This window comes from Phacochoerus africanus, chromosome 2, assembly GCF_016906955.1.
Source record: "Phacochoerus africanus isolate WHEZ1 chromosome 2, ROS_Pafr_v1, whole genome shotgun sequence".
Classification (NCBI taxonomy): Eukaryota; Metazoa; Chordata; class Mammalia; order Artiodactyla; family Suidae; genus Phacochoerus; species Phacochoerus africanus.
This window is the reverse complement of record NC_062545.1, coordinates 148,055,022-148,065,878: the sequence shown is the minus strand read 5'-3', so window position 1 is coordinate 148,065,878 and position 10,857 is coordinate 148,055,022. Positions and strand designations below refer to the sequence as shown.

Genomic DNA, 10,857 nt, shown 5'->3' with positions numbered 1-10,857 from the left:
ACAAATATCCAGGGGTGGGGAGAATCCTGCCCCCCCTAGCAGATTCTGCTCAACCCAGGGAAGACTCCTAACTGATGAAGCTGAGCAAAAGGAGGGGACAGCCTGGCACCCAGAAATTATCACTTCCTGAGGGAGAGGTGGCCTTTCCCGGACGTGGTGGTGGGGCTGGCCTCTCTGGCTCAGATATTCAAAGAATGTTTCTGGGAGTTCTGTTGTGGCTCATGGGTAACAGGTAAGTGGTAACGAACCTACTAGTATCCATGAGGACACAGGTTTGATGCCCAGCCTCTCTCGGGAGGGTTAACGATCCAGCGTTGCGGTGAGCTGTGCTGCAGGTCACAGACATTCCCGCGTTGCTTAGCTCTGATTCCACCCCTAGCTTGGGAACTTCCACTTGCTGCACCTGCAGCCCTAAACAAACAAGCAAACAAAAGAACGCTTTTGAGGAAAAAACCTTTCCGAGGTCTTGGTGCTCAGGTGCAAACTGGAGAGGAACATCTTCCTGTGAATGCAGTGCTGCGCTCGAAGAGCAGGCTCTTGAAGACTGGCCTCGAGTCTCCAGACACACAAACTGCCCTCCTCAGGGGCTCCTGCGCCTGAGACCGAGTTGAGAGCCCCGGCCTCCCCTCTGCCCTAAGGGCCGCTGGGGGTGTGCTTGGGGGGTAGGGATGGGAGGGTCTATGCCTCTGAAGCTGCGGCTGTGTGTGTTGGCGAGTGAGTGTGTGTGCGTGCCTTTAGCGTCCGTGGGCGCAGTGCGCAGAACGGAGGCCGGTGCCTCATGCGCCCCAGAGAGTTCGCTCCTAGTAGAGCGTCCAGGGTTCCGTTCGCCCTGGGCCCCGCGCCACCGTAGCCAGGCGGATTGTCGAGGCCGGGCCGGGACAGGGGCAGCCCGCGGAGTCCAGCCCCGAGGTAAAGTTGCGTGCGGTGGGGCCAGCGATCTACCTGGGAGGGTCCCGGGGCCAGAGCCGGGGCAGGAGGTGCAAGGGTTCCGCAACGGAGTATCCCAGTGCAGGAGCGGGGGCGGAAGGGGCGTGAAGGTTCTACACCGGAGGGTACCGAGCAGGAGCAGGGACAGGAGACGCAGGAGAATCTACACCGGAGGATTCTAGGGCCAGAGAGGAGACAGGGTGCCGGCGCCGCGTGGAGAGATGGTCTACACTGCAGTCTCTCGGGGTCGTATCGGGGACGGAGGTGGTCTATCCCGTAAGATCCTGATGCAGGAGCGGGGTCGGGAGGGGTGCAGGGATCTGTACCTGAGCATCTGCGGCGAGAGCAGGGCAAGGTGGGGAGGGGGCGCGGGCACCTGTCCCGAAGCGGCAGCGGCCAGGCGCGCGCAGCCTGTACTTCCGTGCACTGACCAGTGGGAGCAAAACAGATTCCGGGAGGGATAGTTAAGTGCCCCTCCCCCCATCCCCCCAGCCCCCAGCCTGGCTCCGCGTTCCCAGTGGAGCCGGCGCCCGGCCCGAGGCGCGTTAGAGCTCCCGCAGCTTTGTACGCGTTTATGGAGGTCCCGGCGGCGGTGGCCAGAGCCTGGTTCCGGTTGCAGTCCAGTCTGTCCTTGTCGGATCTGCACGAGCCCAGATAAGAGGAAAGACAGGTGGGGCGAAGCGGCGTCCGCGACCTGGAGTGTGACCTGAGTAGGAGAAAAGGTTGGGGGCACCCGAGGGGGGGCTACCAGGAATCTCCCAGGCGCCCACGCTGGCTGGCTGTGGCGCACCCGGCTCCGCGAAGAGGGGGCGGGACGTGGGCGAGTCTTGCGCGCTCGGGTGCACTTTCCTCTCGCCTTCCTGCCGCCCCTGAGAAGCTCAAGGGAACGTCGCCCCTTATGCACACTCGTGTACGCAGACTAGCTGCACACACACGCTCGCACACACACACTCGCACATACGCTCGTGCGGCCGCCCTCCCAGACTTGCCTTCTCTGGCCGCGGCGTGGACCTGAATCGGAGAGAGGGAGCCCCGCGCTGGCAACCTGGAATTCTGCAAACGCAGAGCCCAAGCGCGCCCTGTGCCCTCCCAGGGGCTCCCACACTTGCCCGCTCAGCCTAGGTTGGGCGCTGGGGCTGGGGAAGCAGAAAGCAACCCACGGGGTCAGGACAGTGTCTGGGGGAATGAGGTGGGCAGGTGCTCAAGGGATCCTGGGCTTCTAGGATGGCAAGCCGGGATCTCTCTGAGCCCTTAGTGGTCCCGTAAGCCGATAAGTCCCCGGCCAGCAACTGCGCCGGCTCATGTTTGCACTCCGTAGCCGGGGTGGGGGTGGGGGTTCTGGTACCTCCTTCCAGCAGATTCTTTCTGGGTTTTGGCTCTTCAGCCAGGGCTCTCTGGTCGTGAACTGGGACTCCCTTTGTCTCCTCATCTGAAACTCCAGCCCAGAGCCTGATTTGCACTTCGTTGGATTTTACTTGGCCTTTGGAATTCCCAGCCTGGGCCTCCCATTCTCCTCCCTCCCCTGGGGCTGCAAAGAGCTGGTTTACTGAGTCCTGGACTCAAGGCCAGGGTTTGGAGCAAGTGGCCATTGTCAATGGACTTTGACTTTGTTGGTGCCTGTGGCAGTGACTCTGCTGGGAGGTGGCCCCTGTTGTTCACTCCCCAGCCCTTCTCAGGGCAGCTGCTGAGGGGTCAGTTAGGTGAACCCTCAGTGTCTTCCTTCTAGCAGAGATGAGAACCAGAGACTCCATCTCTGCTTAGAAATCCAGGGCAGGTCCCACAAACACAGACAGGTTTAAGCAGAGGATGGTGTTCGCTTCCCCCACCCTCCTCTCTAGGACCATGCAGATCTGCAGCTGGCCTCCAAAGGCTTCGTGACATTTAGAATTCCCGGTTAGTCAAGGATGGAATCACTCTGGCTTCTCTTAAACCGAGTTACAGGAAGCATTGTGGCAATTTTGGGACTGGAATCCACTTTCTATGGATCCCTGTTGCTTGCCAGCCACACGCATAGTAAGGATTGCCCAGTATTGCCAGCAAAAGATGAGTGTTGGGGACAGGTAATGAAAACAATTCTCAGATCCCTTCCAAGGCCAGTGGCAAAGTATTTTGGTCCCTTTTGTCTTACAATTTGTGTAAGCCGGCGGCTACAGCTCCGATGAGAGCCCTAGCCTGGGAACCTCCATATACTGTGGGTGCAGCCCTAGAAAAGGCAAAAAGACAAAAAAAAAAGTTGTGTGTTTGCACTTTGCAAAAGTTTTTTTTTTTTTAACATGCTGATATTTCCATAATTTAAGAAAAATTGAGTGTTTTTGTAGGCACGGGAGAAAGGGAAGGAAGCAAGTTCTTGGCTGGCACTGAGGCCTGCACATGCCAGATGCTCAGAAATATGTGCTGGTTGATTCATTGTTTGAGTGTAATTAAGAGTTTCTAGCCAGAGTATGGCTGGGAGCTGCATTATCATAATTATAGGTGTACGTGCCATGATTAATAGGTCTTGTGGAACACATAGGTTGGTAGGAAATGATAAAATGTTGGCGTTTGCCCTGGCAAAAGCAGGAGGGGTCAGAGTCCCAAAGACTTGGCAGCTGAGGTGGGGCATCCCCCCCCACCGGCTCCTGCTGTTCTTCCACCCAGGCCCCAGGAGGGCAGCACGGCTGAGGGGTGTTTGGGGGGGGGGCTACTTTGATTCTGCAGCCCTTGGATGTGAGGGGGTGGGAGTGAAGGGGAGCACACGAGGCAGGGTCAGGATGTGTCGATGCTGAGGGGTTAGAGGATCCAGGAAAAGGGCCCTGGGGATGGTGGGCTTTCCATGTGAAGTGGATCCAGGGGATCCAAGCATGGCTGTGTGTGTGAATCTGAGCGTCAGAGTCCTGATGGTTGATTTCATGAGGAATAGGGACATTTAGGATGAGCCATGGAACCCCCACTGCTGGAGAGGCCCCTTCTGGTCAGACAGAGGAGGGTATCCCTGGGCAGCCCAGGGCCAGGGTCCCGGCATCCCTCCCCCACGGCAGTCTCAGCTGCAAGACCTCACACCTGTGGGCACCTTCCAGGTACAAACTAGTTACTTGGAGCCGCGTGCCATTAATGCAGCGAAGAAGGATGGATGTGTGTTGCTGTGACACAGCAGATGCATGCATCCTGGGCCTCCTGGGCTCTGAGTCGGCGGGCATTGTCAGGGGCTGCTGTTTTAATTTCCAATTCCTCTCATGTCAGATGGGCAGCCTGCATTGAACCACGTCTTAGCTCTGACTTTTGGAGGAGAAACTTGTTTCATGAAAAGGAGTCAGTAATACATTCACTCAAAACAAAGCATCCAGTATTTTAATTTGATTGTGTGTTTAGAAAAAGACAGATTGAAATGTCATGTATAAATAGTGCAGAAGGCCTTTTCGTTGCTTTTTGAATCAACGAAGCTGAGCCACTGAGAGCAAATTGTGCAGACCGAGAGTCTGCGGTCCCCTTGTCCCTGACGCCCAGCTGCTCCTGAGGGGCCCAGGCTCAGCATCCCCTGTCACCCTAGCCCTGGCAGGGCCTCTCCGGATTTAGTGGTCTCTCCCTTGGCCTCACCAGGCACCTGCCCTCCCACCCACGCCTGCTCTGCCCTCATCCCAGCTCTGCTTGGCCTCCCTTGAGGAGGAAGCAGGCAAGCTCCAGTGGAGGCCAGGGCCCTGGACTGCAGTTCCCAGAATGTAATGACCTTCCAGGATATTTTTAACCATCTCAGATATTTAAATGATGGAGTTTAAATCTTAGATTAGACTTGAGAAGTTGGGCACATGGAAGTCAAGACCAGATGACGGCCCAGCAGAGCCTCAGAAACCCTCAGGCTGATCTGAAAGTTGCATCAGTATTTATGAAATTCTAGCTTAAAGAGGCAAATTTATTTTTTTTTGAAGGATTAACCTTTTCCAGCAGAAGAGGCTGTGATCTCCAGGTTCCTGAATCAGTCCTCACTGGTCCTGCAGCTGCACAGCCCCCCAGGACTCAGGAGGTGGGGGTGTATGTGGATAGAGGGTCTGCCTGGCTGACCTAGCTTCAACGGGCCCCTGCGTCCCAGCTGGGTGTCTCCACACGCCCTGCACCCCTCCCGCCACCAGTGAACACCACGTCTGTCCGGGGCTCCAACTGCTGGTTGGAGTGGGACCTGGGGTTCGGGGTCTCAGTGGGGGGTCTTCCGGGTGACCCTCACCACTGGGAAGGTAGAGAATGCTAGCTTGTGGGTTATGTGTCTCTGCAGCAGGAACAGAACAGAAAGCGTCAGCATTTCAGTATCACGGGTGTGGTTCCCTGTGTTCTGGTCACAGTGTTAAACGCATGCACAACAATGGGAAGGCCCTGCTCAGGCTGTGCGTCTGGAACCCAGATCTTCTCTTCTTCCCTGGGGAGGTTGTGGCCTGGCTCTGGGCGCTGTCTCAGTCCCCTGCCCCTTGCTGGATGAGCCCCCCAGCGGGCTCCCCATCCCAGAGTCATCAGCTTGGATTTGAGCTCGTCTGGCCATCTCCGTGCATGTGCACAGTCTGAGCTGCTCCACCCCACCAAGCAGACTTCAGAAAATCTCCCTGAAGAACAGGCAGGAAGCAGGTTCTCCTTCTGTTTCCTTTCTTTCTTTTGGGGGGTGGGGGTGGAGGACGCGTGTAGATTAACATGGGAAAAAATGCATCACAAGTTTTAAACTCGTTATGTTTTATTTAACTTTATAGCAATTAATGCAATGGCGTGAAATGCTCCAGTGAAATAAAAGTACATTAAAAATGAATGCCCAGGAGTTCCTGTCGTGGTGCAAGGGAAACGAATCTGACTAGGAACCATGAGGTTTTGGGTTCGATCCCTGGCCTCGATCATTGGGTGAAGGATCCAGCGTTGCCGTGAGCTGTGGTGTGGATCGCAGATGTGGCTTGGATCCTGCCTTGCTGTGGCTGTGGTGTAGGCTGGCACTTGTAGCTCTGATTGAACCCCTAGCCTGGGAACCTCCATATGTTGAGAGTGTACCCCCCCCAAAAAATGGGGGAAAATGGCCTGAAAATGGGTCTACTATGTTACAATTGGGTCTTTATTGCCACAGGATGGGAAAATGGACTGAGGCTCCCTATGTTCAGGACCTTCTGGCCCTTTATCACACTTACTCTATGCAACTCCTGTAATCAAATGCCTGAGGAATCAGAAACTCTCTTGACATTGCAAAGGATCCCCTTCTAACTTTCCCCAACTCAGTGGGGGAGACTGAGCTTCCCCTACTCCTACCGGTAACTCTTACCATGGCCTTCACATGTAAACAGAGCCCACTTTTCCAGAGACTTCGGCCTTGGGTTAATTAGTAGAATGTCAAGCCAAGAAAAAAATGCGTACAAAGAGGTTTTGAAACTCAAGCATGTAAATTTAACTTATTCCATCTGTTTGGTTTTGCCAGGTCAATTGCCATGACCAGGACGGTTATGATTCTCTATCTTTCCTTTTACATATTGTTTGTTGTTAGAGAGAGAGAGAGAGGCATTCCCATCGTGGCGCAGTGCTTAATGAATCCGACTAGGAACCATGAGGTTGAGAATTCGATCCCTGCCCTTGCTCAGTGGGTTAAGGATCCGGCATTGCCGTGGGCTGTGGTGTGGGTCGCAGACGCGGCTTGGATCCTGCGTTGTTGTGGCCTCTGGGGTAGGCTGGTAGCTACAGCTCCAATTAGACCCCTGGTCTGGGAATCTCCATATGCCGCGGGTGCGGCCCTAGAAAAGGCAAAAAGACAAAAAATTTAAAAAATAAAATAAAAAGAGAGAGAGAGCTGCTTTACCAGAAAATTGGAATAACAATTGTTAGAATTCAGCCTTTTGTTTTTCTCCTGCAGGAATCAGATTTTATTATTTTCATGTATGTTTGCAGTTGTCTATTGTATACATGTGCTAGCGCTGGGAAACTCAACTTTGTTTCCTAAATGCAGCCCCATGAAGCACAGTCTCCAGAATTGGACCGTTTTCAGTTTCAATTACAAACCAATGAAATATAATAAGATACTAAGACATTCATTAATAAACAGAGAAATTAAAGGTATTTGGGACTATTGATGAATATGTTTGGTACCAACCTGAAATATTCTATAGTAAAAAGCTCATGCTTTTTAAAATTATTGGTGTTTATGTTTGCCAGTATGCAGAGTGCTTATGTAAAAGACAGTTCATGGTTGCTTGGGAAAGTAGGATGTGTTGTGTTATTTTTGTTTGGTTTTGTTTTGCTTTTTAGGGCCGCAGCCATGGCATATGGAAGCTCCCAGGCTAGGGATCGAATCAGAACTACAGCTGCTGGCCTTTGCCACAGCCACAACAATGCAGGATCTGAGCAGTGTTTGCAGTCTACAGCAGAGCTCACAGCAACGCCAGGAGTGGGAGAAGACCACATTCTGCCTCATTCTTTTTTTTTTTTTTTTTTGTCTTTTCAGGGCCGCACCTGTGGCACATGGAGGTTCCCAGGCTAGGGTTCCAATCAGAACTGTAGCCGGCCTACACCAGAGCCACAGCAATGCCAGCTCCGAGCTTCAGCTGCGACCTACACCACAGCTCACGGCAACGCCAGATCCTTAACCCACTGAGCAAACCCAGATCCTCATGGATACTAGTCAGATTCGTTTCCACTGTGCCACAACAGCAATTCCCAGGATATGTATTTTAAATGAAAGATATGAGGAAGGGCATTGCATTTTATTAGAGAAAAAGTGAGTCTTGTCTTAGACGTAGTTGTTCTGGATGAAAAAATATGAAACAGACTAAGATTTTTCTTTACAACAAAATGTTGTAAAATTGTAAAGATTTTTTTTTTACAACAAAAAAGTTGTAAAAGTTTTGTGGAAAAAAGGAAAGTTTGGTTGGTTACATGGATTTTGTTGGAAGTGGGCTGAGGCAAGACTTGAATTTGGTCTCTCCCTTAAGGAAACAAGGTCCTGTTCCCCCCCCCCCCCCCCCCCCGCCCCCCATTTCCTCCTTTTCTCCCCCCTCCCCCCAATGCTGCCTTTGGTAACAGATTGTGTAAATTTCTTTGCCTTTGAGAGATTTGTGTTTGCTCTTAAGGTCTTTTGTTGCTTTGGTTGAGTTAATAGGTTTTATTTCACAATGTTCTAGGATTCTATTTGACTAAGCATTTTTAAAAGTTTTTGTTGGTTTTAATAACTTCCCAAGTGTCAAATTCTGAAGTTCTTCTGACTTCTACCTAAATTGAGGTGCTTCAGAGGGTGCTTGGGGCATCTCAGAAAAATATTAAGCTAACTGGGATCACTTCACAGATTAGATCAAGGAACATTGTCAAATAAAAGATTTTGTTACATGTGGCTAAAGGTCATTCCATTTTGATAAAAAAAATAATTTCTCATTGTCAGACTTTTGCCATCCTGATGCCCTTTGTAACATGGCAACAATCCATTCTTAAATCAGGGAATTTAAAATGAGTAGCTGTGAATTAAACAGTCAGGGCTATGGGAAATCTAAGATGGCCATTTGGCTTTTCCCAGCTCACTGACAAACCTAATTTTTATTTGATGGGTTAAAGCTTTTGCTGACTGTAGGGATGATGCCCTCAGATCTTTTCTAAAAATGACTAGAAAATGTGTTTTCCAGGAGTTCCTGTTGTGGCTCGGTGGTAACAAACCTGACTAGTATCCATGAGGACGCAGGTTCAATCCCTGGCCTCGTTCAGTGGGTTAAGGATCCAGCATTGCCATGAGCTGTGGTTTAGATTGCAGACTTGGCTTGGATCTGGCATTGCTGTGGCTGTGACATAGGCTGGCAGCTGCAGCTCTGATTTAACCCCGAGTCTGGGACTTTCCATATGCCCTGGGTGTGGCCCCGAATAAGAAAGAAAGAGAGAAAATGTGTTTTCCACTTGGGATATACGTTCTGTAATCTCCAGTAATCAAGGCACCTGCTTTACTGGACAAATCATACAAACCTTATCAAAACTTTTACAAACTTCTTGAAATTATCACCATCACTGTCATCCTCAATCATCAGGCAAGATCAACAGAACTAATGGAAAAACTGGACTCTAACAGAACAAAAATTAATGATATGAGATTAAATAAACTGCTAAATATGGTTATAATTTTTATAACTTTTTTATCTGACATATTCCTGGCTTTTAATCTGTATTTTTCAGATGGAGAAAAGCTCTTCCCTTCAAGCTACTTCATGAATTACAACAATTTGGTCATTTACATCTCTGGGGAAAATTAAGGCATTTTTCTGTTTTCTCTGCCTTGTCCCTCCAGAAATTGCAGGCATTTGGGTTCTGGACCCTTATTAGGTAAATAAAAAACTGTCTCCTGAAGTATAAATACCTGCTCTGATCATGGCCATAGATATAAATTTTCTTCTAAGGTTACCCAAGCTTAATCAGAGCAACAAGCAAGACTTCAGCCAAGGAATAGAACTTCCCACAATTTGGGGATAGATTTGTGTGGTTAATAGCAGACTGTGGTGATTTAAGTAACAATTAAACTATCTAGGGATAACCAGCCTAATAACACTAGGAACTTGGGCTGAATGCCTTAGGGACAATGCCAATATTTAGTTTCCCTTAAGGATAAGGGCTTGTAGCAAACAGATGAAGCCAGACAACCTGGGGATATAGTAGGCAACAGCTAAGCAAGTTCCTGATATTCTTATATTCTTATTTATATATATTCTTACATATGTCTTTACTAATACTGCCAACTCCGTTATTTTTATTAACTGTTTTACAAAATTGTTATATCTTACATTGCCAGATGTGTAACGGAGTCTCTGATAAAATGAATAATTGAAACAGTATAGCTCTCGATATGAGAAGGAACAACAAAAGAGTATTTTCTTGGACCGTAAGAGATTAGTAAAACAGGTGTGGTCTGGAGACTTGGGGCTACTGTTAATACAGTTTAGTCCAGTAATAGTGCATTGAGTGGCCTATGGATGAAAGCTTCGCCAGACCTTGGAATGAGCATTCCTGGGCCTTGGGATGAAATGAACATAAAATGCCTCCCAAACCATAGTCAAATGTATGACCATGAGGAGGCCACGCCGACTGGAATTTGGCACTTGTCATCTGCCTCTACAGGGATTAAATCATGAGCCACTGAACCTGCTGACCTTCAACACTCGCTGGAAGGACTTCAGGATGGAAGTCAGAAATAAGGCCCTCTGTGCTCTGGGAAAAACTGGCAAAACAGGCCTTCAGAGAGTTAGATAGTTTCAGGTAAGGATTTTTATGAGCCCAGATTCTTGCCTCTTGTCATATGTAGAAAAGCACTAGAATTGTTAACAGTGACATCTGCCTTGAGCATTGAGGAAAAGTGGTATTAAAATCACAATAAGTTAGCCGTGGTTCAGACATCCAAGGTAATACTAGGTGACACTTTGGACATCATTTCACACAAGACTTTGTATCGCTGAAAACTTGTTTTATGAGCTGTGTCAGACTTGATGCCACCAGGTGTTCGCAAAGCAGCTGGTAGCAGCAACCTTATATTTTCAAGGTCTCCTCTTGTATCTAGTGCGTTTTTAGACAATGAAATTCCTTCTTTTTTTTTTTTTCTCTCCTTTTTCACTCGAGGCATACGGAGTTTCCCAGGCTAGGGGTCGAATCGGAGCTGTAGCCACCAGCCTACCCCAGAGGCCACAGCAACGCAGGTTCCAAGCCGCGTCTTCAACCTACACCACAGCTCACAGCAGTGCCAGATCCTTAAACCACTGAGCGAGGTCAGGGATTGAACCCACAACCTCATGGTTCCTAGTCGGATTCGTTTCTGTTGCACCATGACAAGAACTCCTGAAATTGCTTTTGATCATACAGGAACAAAAAGAAGAGACATATATAATGGCCAATAGCTCCTGCTATTTATAGGTTAATACCACATTTAAAAGTTAAAAACCTACTTAGATAAATGTAGACAACTGACCACCTGGCTATAAGTCT

At 49.5% G+C, this 10,857-nt stretch overlaps 1 long non-coding RNA gene across 1 annotated transcript; it reads left to right on the top strand.

The window, feature by feature from the left end:
* Positions 1–1,455: 1,455 nt before the first annotated feature.
* On the top strand, positions 1,456–10,131 carry LOC125121203 (uncharacterized). The gene is made up of 3 exons (XR_007133399.1): positions 1,456–1,597; positions 9,064–9,210; positions 10,000–10,131. It is a non-coding gene; the product is annotated as an uncharacterized LOC125121203 (long non-coding RNA).
* The last annotated feature ends 726 nt before the right edge of the window (positions 10,132–10,857 follow it).